The sequence below is a fragment of the Triticum aestivum genome, chromosome 3B (assembly GCF_018294505.1).
Source record: "Triticum aestivum cultivar Chinese Spring chromosome 3B, IWGSC CS RefSeq v2.1, whole genome shotgun sequence".
In the NCBI taxonomy this organism is placed as follows: domain Eukaryota; kingdom Viridiplantae; phylum Streptophyta; class Magnoliopsida; order Poales; family Poaceae; genus Triticum; species Triticum aestivum.
In genome coordinates, this window is record NC_057801.1 from 195,649,485 (window position 1) to 195,661,266 (window position 11,782).

At 43.5% G+C, this 11,782-nt stretch overlaps 1 long non-coding RNA gene across 9 annotated transcripts; it reads right to left on the bottom strand.

Annotated features, from left to right (window-relative positions):
• Positions 1-5,336: 5,336 nt before the first annotated feature.
• LOC123069329 (uncharacterized) lies at positions 5,337-11,507 on the bottom strand. 9 transcript variants are annotated; one of them, XR_006432447.1, is made up of 9 exons: positions 11,056-11,506; positions 8,626-8,669; positions 8,361-8,504; positions 8,232-8,284; positions 8,016-8,128; positions 6,848-6,946; positions 6,611-6,699; positions 6,439-6,517; positions 5,337-5,897 (listed from the first exon to the last, which is right to left on the bottom strand). It is a non-coding gene; the product is annotated as an uncharacterized lncRNA (long non-coding RNA). The 9 variants fall into 9 exon arrangements; XR_006432445.1 differs by having other exon boundaries at positions 6,611-6,946; XR_006432451.1 differs by lacking the exons at positions 6,439-6,517; positions 6,611-6,699; positions 6,848-6,946 and adding exons at positions 7,511-7,679; positions 7,768-7,818.
• Between the last annotated feature and the right edge of the window lie 275 nt (positions 11,508-11,782).

The window sequence follows — 11,782 nt, forward strand, 5'->3', positions numbered from 1 at the left end:
AAGCAGATTAAGGATTTACTGGATAAAGGTTACATTCGACCAAGTTCATCACCTTGGGGAGCCCTAGTGCTTCTAGTGGAGAAGAAGGATGGCTCTTTAAGGATGGTTGTTGATTATTGTGCATTGAATGAGGTGACGATCGAGAACAAAATACCCTCTACCGATGATCAATGATTTGTTTGACTAGTTGCAAGGAGCTAAAGTATTCTCTAAGATTGATCTTCGATCGGGTTATCACCAGTTCAAGATTCGAGAGCAGGATATACCAAAGACAACTTTTACCACAAGGTACGAGCTTTATGAGTATACCGTTATGTCATTTGGTCTGATTAACGCGCCTGCCTATTTCATGAACATGATGAACAAGCTGTTTATGGAGTTTTTGGATAAGTTCATCGTGTTGTTCATTGATGATATATTGGTCTACTCAAAGAATGAAGAGGAGCATAAGGAGCATTTGCATTTGGTTCTTGAGAAGCTCAGAGAACAGCAGTTGTATGCCAAGTTCAGCAAATGTGAGTTTTGGTTAAAGGAAGTTGGATTTCTCGGACATGTTATATCCGGAGAAGGAATAGTAGTAGAACCTACCAAGGTTGCTTCTGTGACTAAATGGGGGGCACCGACATCAGTTGGAGAGATCAGGAGTTTTCTTGGACTCGCAGGATATTATCAAAGGTTCATTGAAAGTTTCTCCAGGATTGTAAAGCCCATGACAGAGTTATTGAAGAAGGATACTAAGTTTAAATGGACTGAGGAGTGTGAAGCCAGTTTTGAGGAGTTGAAGAAATGTTTTGTTACAGCCCCAGTGCTGATTCTCCCAGATCAATGCAAGGATTATCAAGTGTGTTGTGATACTTCACGTCGAGGACTTGGAGTAGTGCTTATGCAGGAAGGAAGAGTTGTTTCATATGCCTCACAACAGCTTAAGCCTCATGAGTTGAATTAGGCTACGCATGATTTGGAGTTAGCAGCCGTAGTGCATGCGCTGAAGACATGGAGATATTTTCTCATCAGAAACCATTGTGAGGTATACACGGATCATAAGAGTTTGAAATATATCTTCATGCAGAAGGAGTTGAACCTCCGACAAAGGAGATGGTTGGAGCTGATCAAGGATATGATATGAAATTACACTATCAAACTGGAAAGGCCAATGTAGTAGCAGATGCGTTGAGCCGCAAGAGTTATGTTAACACGCTCATGACGGGAGGATTACCTAAGGAGTTAGAAGATGATCTTCGCGAGTTATGCTTGGAGATGGTCCCGTGAGGTTATGTAGCGGCATTAGAAATTCAGTCCACTTTGATGGGTTAGATCGGAGAAGCTCAGAAGACTGACAAGGAGATTGTCAAGATAAAGGAAAGGATGAGAAAAGGAAAGGCTAAAGGATTTCGTGAGGATGAGCACGACACTTTATGGTTTGAGGATCGTGTATATGTGCCTAATGACCCCGAGATCAGGAAGTTGATTCTGCAAGAGGCCCACGATTCACCATATTCAATTCACCCAGGAAACACTAAGATGTTGTCAGGACCCCGATTCTATGCCACACCGATCTAGCATGTAACACCTCATATCACTTTGCGGCCTCACGCACGGTATTCCCACGGGTGTCGCCTTACCATGCCCGGGACCGTTTGCGCCTTTTGGCACACGTATATGATAGTTTCGCTAGCATCCATATGACAAAGAACCCGGGCTGACATGGCTAGTCGTGAACCCAAAGCGGCACTAACTTACAGGGACAGGCATACATGACCCAGCAACGAACGTGTCGGTCATCAGCGAGTGAATCTGGGCTGTAGCAACTGGGCTAGCAGGACTTCGGTAAACCGGGCTGTAGCAGGCTAACAGGACTCCGGTAGACACCGCGTGACATTTCCCCGAAGGGACAGACACAGGAACGAAGAAGGACACATGCCGGCCAACGTAAGTGTTCCGGAGCAGTAGCAAGTTACCAGGGCTTTGTGGAAGCACTAGGAGACATTTCCTGGTAAGAGAGGCTACTAAGGATAAACAACTAGATAGTCAGGTCCCACACATATCAATACACATTACACGTACGCATAACATGCAAGTATGTGATGTACAACATGGCATCACAGCATAACTCAACAACCCATATAGATAAAGGCTCAGAAGAGCCATCATAGCATTTATTACAAACAGGGGTCACAGGACCCATCATACAGAGCATACAAGCAACAAGCGGAAGCATTACATGTCTGGGTACAGACATCTACAAATGAAAAAGGCTGAAAAGCCTGACTAACTACAATATCCGATCAAGATCGTAGCTGAGGTACAAGCTACTTGTCGAAGTCCACGAGAACACTAGTAAGACCGAAGTCTCCGCTGCAAAAACATAAATAAAGCAACATGAGTACAAAGGTACTTAGCAAGACTTACATCAGATCCTATCATACATGCATTTGTATCAAGAGGGTAATGTGGGGTTTAGTTGCGGCAAGCCAGCTTTGACTCTGTGGCTATCCTGTTCTACGACTACCAGAACTTCTTTGAGGTGGTATGGCGCACACGAGTCCACTAATCACCACACAATACACTATTATGGATTCATCCCCGTCTCCCTACGAGAAGGCCATCCGTAGCACTCACACTTGTCTTGAGCATTTTAGAGTATCCACTTCAAGTTGTCTATGTACCATGTAAGCATCCAAGAAGTCCATAACCGCGGACCCGGCTATTCGAATAGATCATGTTAACCCTGCAGGGGTGTACTTCTTCACACACGACCTCGCCACTTACCACCATGTACACGTCGTGTATCTCAGCAACCTTCAAGCGGAAGCCTAGCGAGGGAGTCGGCCACGAGCTGACTAACCACACAAGATTCTAGTCCAGGTTTATCGCCTATTCGGGTTCCATCCGCAAGGAGATCCAGCCGGGGTGTCGCTCACAGCCCCAAACGATGTGAGCAGGGTTCCCAAGCCCACCATCCGGGTGCCACTTGGTACACCGTGCCACTGTGCCTAGTCTTTCCCAAGCCCACCTGGCCGGGTGCCACTTGGTAGACTACTAACACTACCTACAAACACCAGAAACTAGTTGCGACTCCTGGACAGAGACCAAGTTGGTTAATAAGTCGAGAGGGGCCGAGTTGCCCGAACCCAATGTGTGGTAGTATCGAGTCATTGGAAAACATACATAGAACTCAGTGCTTAAGGACGGTTCTAGTGAGACAACCCACCATGTACTCCTACATGGCCTCTCACTGCTACCTTTACCAAATCGTGTTCACACGCTCACTCTCAGCATCAGAACATATAGCACTATACTCCAATTCATTCCCAATGAATCAGACCTGACACACTCTAAGCAATAGCAGGCATGGCATGGTAGGAACACAACAATGGCTTCAATCAACTCCTACACATGCTAGTGGGTTTCAACCATTTACTATGGCAATGACAGGTCATGTAGAGGAATGGGTTCAACTACCGCAGCACAAAGTAGCAGTTGAATCGTTGTTGTCCTAATGCAATAACTGAGAGCAGGAGCGAGAGAGTAGGATTGTATTGGAATGAACAAGGGGGTTTGCTTGCCTAGTAGATCAACAGAGGAGGCACTGCTTCACAGACAGGTACTATCGAGCACTCTTCGGAGCAAGACCTATTGAGAAGGAACGGTGTCGGCAATCAATACACAAACATATGCAACAATATGATGCATGAACATGGCATGTAGATGTGATGCTGTTTGAGCTAATGCAACTAGTAATCAAATTGAATGAAGTCCATTTGAATCAAGGGTTCAAATGCAACTCCAAATTAAGCTCTTATATATGCCATTTTAGTGTTTCACTTATACAGTAGGTATAAGTTGGTTTGTCATGCATCAAACTAGTACAAATGAATAGATTGCATTTTTCTGATAATTTTTCATATATAAATTATTTCAATCTGAGCTACGGTTGAATTTCTACGAATTTTTGAAGTTTATATCATTTTCTGGAATTTCCTGATTTAAATTAAATCCAGAAAATGGATAACTACGTCAGCATGACGTCATGCCTGCGTCAGCAGGTCAACGGTGCTGACCAGGTCAAACCTGACGTGTGGGGTCCACACGTCAGTGACACAGTGTTAAACAAGGGGGTTTTACTAATCTAATTAAAAGATTAGGGCGCAGGGGCCCACTGTCAGCATCAGAGTTAGCTTAAATGGTGTTTAGAGCTAAGCTAATCACCTGGCCGACAGGGCCCGCATGTCAGGCCGGCGAGGTCATCGGCGGCGACCTCAGGACGCGGCGGCGTCCGTGTTACAGGCCACGGGGGCGGCAGCTAAGGGCACCGGGGCGTAGCCCGGGCTCGTCCGCATCTAGGGGAGCAGACGGGAGGCTGCGGGGGCGGCGGAGCTCGCCGGAGCGAAGCTCGCGGCGGCGGCCGGAGCACGGCTTCGAGCGGGAGCAGGCTGCGGGGCACGGGGAGGCCACCCGAGGGGCTCTACGGCACCCTCGTGGCACCAGGAGCACGGTGACGCGCTCGGTTGCGGGCTGCGGTGACCAGGGCAACGGCGGCGACATGGACGGCGGCGGGAAGCTACGGCCATGGCGGGGAAAGGGGGCTACGGCGCGAGAATGGAGGAAGGGAAGAGGGAGACGGAGCAGAGGCTCACAACGGACTCAACGGGCTTGTCGACGAGCTCGGGGACGCGCTGAAGACGGCGGGGCGGCGAAGACGATCTCCGGCGACCGGAGATGAAGACGGCGGCGATGGCGACTCTCCAGGGCCTCCCGAGGCGCGTGGCTTGATGGAGAGGTAGCCGGCGATGTGGCGGAGCTTCTGGGCACAGCGGCAGGCGAGGGGTGGCTGGTGGCCGAGGTGGTGCTCGTCGGCGGCGGCGGGCGCGTTCGAACGCGAGAGAGAAAGCGAGGGAGAGGAGAGAAGAGGACTGGGGGAGAGTGAGAGGGTCCGGGGGCGTGTGGCGTCATCTGGGCGTTCCAGGGCGACGAGGAGGACGCCAGGCAGGCAGCTGCGTGCCGGCGCGCACGGCGTCGGGCACCGCTTCCCCTGTGCCTACTGGCAAGAGGAGGAAGACGGCTATGCCCCTGGTGGGCTAGGCCAAAACAGGAACGGGCCGGCCGGAGGCGCCAGGCCGCTGTAGGTAAGCGCCAGGTAAGCTTTTTCTGTTTTTGTTTCTCTTTTCTATTTTCTGACATTTGTTTTGATTTAATAAAAATACTAAATCATTTTATTTTCTTATGCCATTTTTTGTAGGAACTAGTGGTATTATTCCAGAGCTCCCCAACAAGTGGCACAATTTTTGGACATATATCTATTATATACTTAAAACAAAAGGCAACAAGCCATTACGTTACGTAAAAATATGTACATGTACAAGTAGTATAACATGCCACGTACAAATAGTGCACATAGGTTCCATCCAAATCGTCAACTAGCCCGCAGAAAAAAAAAATCTTTTAATCAATGGGTCAAGGAAGCAAAAATAGTAGGAAACCTAAACAAATAAGGACAACGATTGGACCTAACCAGACCTCACGTGAGGAAGTTCCAAAACAGGAACCAAGACATGAAAAAAAGACAGGTTTCCGATCTGCTTTCACGGTCTCGGCCACCTCAACCCACGCACCTCCACCCATATATAAACAAGTACAGCCGGCCGTAGAAGCACACACCAAAATTTTTGATGTCGGCAACCAAGATGGCTTGAAGACATCACACGCGACTCGGCAACTCAGATGGCTTGAAGACATCACACGCAACTGGGCAACTCGACATTTGATACGCAAAGCCACCTCCAGCCGCTTCACTCTACGTCCGACGAAGTCACGCCAAAGCACACTCAACGCATGACAAAGCCATGCCCAGCTACTCCAATCGACCTCGGAAGAAGTGACGCCAAAGCACTTTTGGCCTAAATCATCAGATAATTTGGTAATTGTTAGTAACAGTCTTATTTTCTCCGGTTAGAATCTTTATAAACACTATATCAATTGACAAATTGCTCCCTATTAATATTCAAGGCAAAACACTATGACATGCAAGAAGTTGAGCGACTTAAATACAACGGGACTGAACTGGAACATTCATCAAGTAAAACAAATACGAATGTGGTATTCAGTCAATCCTACCACTGATGAGCTTATTAGCCTAGATATGATATAAGTGCAAAGGATCATCAGAAATTGACCAAACAATCAGTGCGGAGATCTCGGACAAAGATGTTGATCCGGACGGATATGAAGCTGTTGAAAATTTCATGATGCACGGGCCTTGCAGAGAGGCAAATACAAAATCACCATGCATGATCGACAACAGATGCACTAAACACTTCCCAAAAGGATACAATGTCGATACCACAATCCATGAGGATGGGTTTCCAGTATATAGAAGGTGAGACAATGGAAGGAAGATCAAAAAGGGAGGAGCAATGCTCAACAACAGATTTGTCGTACCATACAACCGCAACCTTTTGGTCAATTCCAAGGTCACATAAATGTCAAGTGGTGCAACAGGCCCAGGTCAATCAAGTACCTATTTAAGAACATCCATAAAGATGACGATCAGGTAATGGCCTTACTAAAGGAAAGAGATGCGGCAAACGACTATGATGACATCAAGAAATACCTAGAGATGAGATACATATCAACAACTGGAGCATACTGGTGGATATTCCAGTTTGATCTACACACCATCGTGATCCACCAGTCAAGAGACTACCATTCCACATTGAAAATGATCAAGAAGTTATTTTTCTAGACTCGACTGACATTGATAAGATAGTAGAAGGCCAGGATCCACGAGTACTAAGTTCACTGAGTTGATGGAGGCAAACAAAATACATGAGGCGGGAAAAGAATTAACCTATGCAGAATTCCCATCAAAATTTTTATGGAAAAGCGAAACCAAAACTTGAGGAGCCGAAACGGGGCTTCGCTATTGGAAGAATCTACTATGCAAACTCTGCAAGTGGCAACCGGTATTATATGAGAATGCTTCTAAACACCAAGAAAGGATGCACATCATTCAGGATATTGGAACCGTTAATGGAGCTGTTCACCCAACATACAAATAAGCATGCCAAGCGCTTGGATTTCTTGATGACGACAGTGAGTGGATTGAATGCATCAATGAAGCATAATGCTGGGTCTCAGGGACACAATTACGACAATTATTCACCACAATTTTATGCCATTGTGAGGTGACCAGCCCAAAGATGTTGAGGGAATCAACATGGGAGGCACTGTCTAAAGATATCCAGTACAAAAGAAGAATTATCCTTAACTTTCCTATGCTGTAGCTCACTGATTCACAGAAAAAGGCATATGCTCTGATTGAGATAGACAAACTAATGAGGCAAGAAGGAAAGACACTAAAGGACTATCCAAATACAGAACTACCAAATGCTACAGAACTTGAAGAACTTGGGAACAGAATGATAAACGAAAAACTTAGCTATGGCATGGAGGCACTAAAGAATGAGCACCAAACCATAATAAGCAATGTTAACCATGGTCAGAAAATGACCTTTGATGCAATAATGGAATCAGTTGCGAAAGGACTTGGAAAATAGATATTTGTAGAAGGCTACGGTGGCACAGGCAAAATTTATCTGTGGAAAGCAATTACAACGAAGCTACGGTCAGAGGGAAAGAAAGTGCTTGCGTTAGCATCATCTGGCGTTGCAGCTTTGCTCCTACAAGGTGGAAGAATAGCGCACTCAAGATTCCACATTTCAATAAATACCATGGAAGAATCAACATGTGAGATAAAACAAGGCTCACATTTGGCTGAACTGGTAAAGAAGACCTCACTAATACTATGGGACGAGGCTCCTATGGCAAACAAACACTGCTTCAATGCACTAGAAAATAGCCTTAGGGATATTCTAAGGTTCACAAACCAAAATAGTGAAGAAAGGTCATTTGGTGACATGAAAGTTGTGCTAGAAGGTGACTTCAGACAAATATTTCAAGTCATAACAAAGGAAAAGAGAGAGCAGATAGTAAATGCCTCGGTCAAAAGGTCATACCTATGGAAGTACTTCGAAATATTTAGACTAACTGAAAACATGCGGCTAAAGTCTGTCAGAAGATCCAATAGAAAAGCAAAATGTGGCCGAATTTGCAGAATGGATATTACGATCTGCGATGAAAAAAACGAAGGAGATGATTGGGTAAGAATACCTAAAGACATAGTTCTACATAAAGGAGAAGACCGCAAAGAAGAGATAGTAAAAAGCACGTACCCAAACTTGCAGCAAGACTATCGTAACCGTGAATTTCTCGAAGAAAGAGCAATCTTGTGTCCAAGGAATGAAACAGTTACGATAAATGACTACATAATGAGCGAATTACAAGGTGAAGAGATGAAATACCTATACTTGGACACTGTGTGCAAGGAAACAATGAATTACAACACAATGGAGAATATGTGTGCAACAGAGCTCCTTAGCAACATGATCTTCCCAGGAATTCCAGTCCACGAGCTAAAATTGAAGGTAGGTTTGCAGGTGATGCTCCTACGAAACAAGCAGCCGGTTTATGCAATGGCACAAGAATGACTATCACACAGCTGGGAAAAAAGGTACATTGAGGCACAAATAATCACACGAACACACGTCGGTGACAAGGTATACATACCTATAATCATTATGTCACCAAGCGACTCAAAGTGGCCCTTTGTGCTGAAAAGAAGGCAATATCCTCTATCAGTTTATTTCGCAATGACCATAACAAAAAGCCAAGGTCAATCCCTAAACAAGGTGGGCCTATATTTGCCTAAGCAAGTCTTCTTCCATGGGCAATTATATGTAGCATTATCAAGAGTCACAACCAGAGAAGGATTAAAGGTGTTGATTGACAACACGGAGTACCCAGGCGAAGATAGCGCAAAGAATATAGTATACAAAGCGATCTTCTAATTTTTTGTTATACAAACAAATGCATATGAAGGATAAATAATCATGATTAAACAATACAATGTATGGTTCAAAAGTGTGACGTCCATGTTTTAGATTTATGGCCGGAAATACTGTACAAAAAGGATGTTATAGATTGGATTTCTTATTATTTTCGTAAACACAAAATAAGAGCATGACAATGCATATTATTATTGCCATACACTGCTTTCATGCATACAGATGTTAACAAGTGTGTACATGTAGCTTCCTTTCTGTATGACAACAATCAATTGGTACTTATTAGTTTAAAAGTATATACTCCATTAATTCTTATTATAGCGGATGAGCTTTAAAGATGAAAAGGTTACGTAAGACATAGAGCGCGTACACAACAGATCATTGACATGTGTACGAGGAATTCTTTTTTTTTCCAAGAGAGGACGTACAGGGAAGTCCAACATGCATACGTACACATTTTAGTTAGAAAAGCACACCAACTTCAACTCAAAAAGAAAAAGCACACCAACTTTTTTGAGATAACACACGTATAGGGGAGTCCAACACGCATACATAGACATTAGTTAGAAAATGAAAACAACTAAAAAGAGCAATCTACGCGAGGTCTGTTCTCAGGAATAAAAAGCACATACACAGCCGAAAAAAGGCAGGAAGGTCTATAACAAATAAAAAACGCCTTATCGGATAATATTGAAAATATATATGAGTCTTTTCCGGACATGTATGCCGAACTTGGAAGAGCTGGTGTCCCTGTCTATCTAGGATTCTAATTGAATGCAAATCTTATTTTTGCAACTTTTTTTAACACTGTTTTGCAACTCCCACATGCACGGATGCAAACAGGAAAGCTAGCATACATGTATGCAAGCTTATCTCCATACTTGCACGACAAATAAGAACATAGACATCTATGATACCATAGCTAACACATCAAAATATCCCATACACTTATCAAACTACCGCGCATTGAATACAAAAGCGATGAGCGCCCAGCTAATTGAAATATCAAATCCATAGATTCTCACAAGATCTACATTAGATGAGTTAAGAAAACATTGTATCTGGTGAACACCACAAAAATTATTTTTTAAATTAATTTGGCAATACAAAATGTTTGCAAAAGAATCATAGATATTCTATATGAAGTCCATAAAAAATAATTCTGTAAATTACAATGAAAGGATATTTTAGCAATTTTCAATGAGTAGTTACATTTTCTTAGATGAGCAAGTTACATAGTAATTAATAACCAAAAGATTAGTATGATTGCAACTGTATTGTCGTAATCAAGGAATGCAATTAGAACATGTCGGGGCAAAGGAAACGAGATGATAAGGCGAGACTGAACAATGTTTAGACTTGATCTCATGGCAGCAATTTCTCAAAACAATATAGAAACATAGCCAGACACTGAGAGATGAGATGTGGAAGAGGTAAATCATGACCTTAGTAAGAACATGACAATGCATATTATTATTGCCATACACTGATTTCATGCATATAGATGTTAACAAGTGTGTACATGTAGCTTCCTTTCTACGTGGGCAAAAGTTTTAAAATCTTATTACAAAGTTTGGATAATAACCACTTTGATAAACATGATTCTGAAATCATATTAGCCGACAAGATTCCATAAGCAAGATAAGAAACCATATGTGTAGCTAATTCGGATCTTGCATTTGTGTGTGCACCATATAACATTGTATATGTTCACCATATAGCAGTGCCTATACGTGGTAATTAAGATGTAAGAAACCAACAAGAAAAATAGCCGCACATAAATCGCTGAACTTGAAAACTTAACCTGCAGCTAGACGCATGCATGTTTCACATTAAGCTGATGCTTTTGCTACCTACCTCAGTAAAAGTGCATCTAAACCTCCTTTTTTTACTGTCAATCAATAATTAAATGCAAGGGTCTCTTGCTAGGTTCAGTTAGACTTAATTCCAATAGATCCATATGTTTGCTTTACTGTGTTCTCTACTACAGAATTCAGAAAACAAGTATAAGTGCACTTCTCCACACACAAAGTTTTTGTATAATTTCTGATTTCACACGAAAAGTTGTTTAGTAATGGAAAGATAAAATCTTATTCTGATTTCTAGATCATTTAACTTCAAAAAAAACTTATATGGTTGAAACAACACTTACATTTGGTAGAAGTCCGGGCAGCAGGAGGGCAACAACACTCACAGAAGATACTCACGTCTTGCAGATATTTCTTCCTCTGTGAGCTCCCTCAATGCCTCCGCGGCCCCAACATCTAGAGCCTCCGGGCACGACAAGTTTGAGCAGCGCAGCCCGCGTTCCCACTGGACATCTCCATGACCGCGTTGCCAGAGTCGACGAGTTCGCCGAGATCCACACACTCACCCAGCCACATGTGCCACCACCAAGGAAGAAAAATCAGGAGAAAAGAAGCGACATGTGGATCTGGGATAGCGTGAGGATTAGTTTCCTGATGGGGCACAAAGACGCCGTCCTTCGCCGGCGGCAAATCGGAAGAAATGGCGGATGTGTATGAGGAGCCTGGTGGGGATCGTACGGGAGGAGAGGAGAGTTCTTTTTTTCACGGAGAGAGAGAGAGTTCTATGTAGATATTTTTTTAGGGCTGAGAGTTTTATGTAAATGACTGGGACTGGGGAGTACAGGCTGTTTTACTTAGAAAAAATATTATACGGAGTGGTAATCATCTTCACTCATGGGCTTACAGAAAAGTACGTTCGGCATGACACATGATACATGGGCTATGCAAGATTGGGTACAATATTTTTTTTTAGTTCTCGGTATCGAATACACAGATCCTAGAAAACATAAAAACCATAAAAATATGCTTTCTTTTTTGCCGGTGAAAAATGCTCTTAAAATATGGAACTTA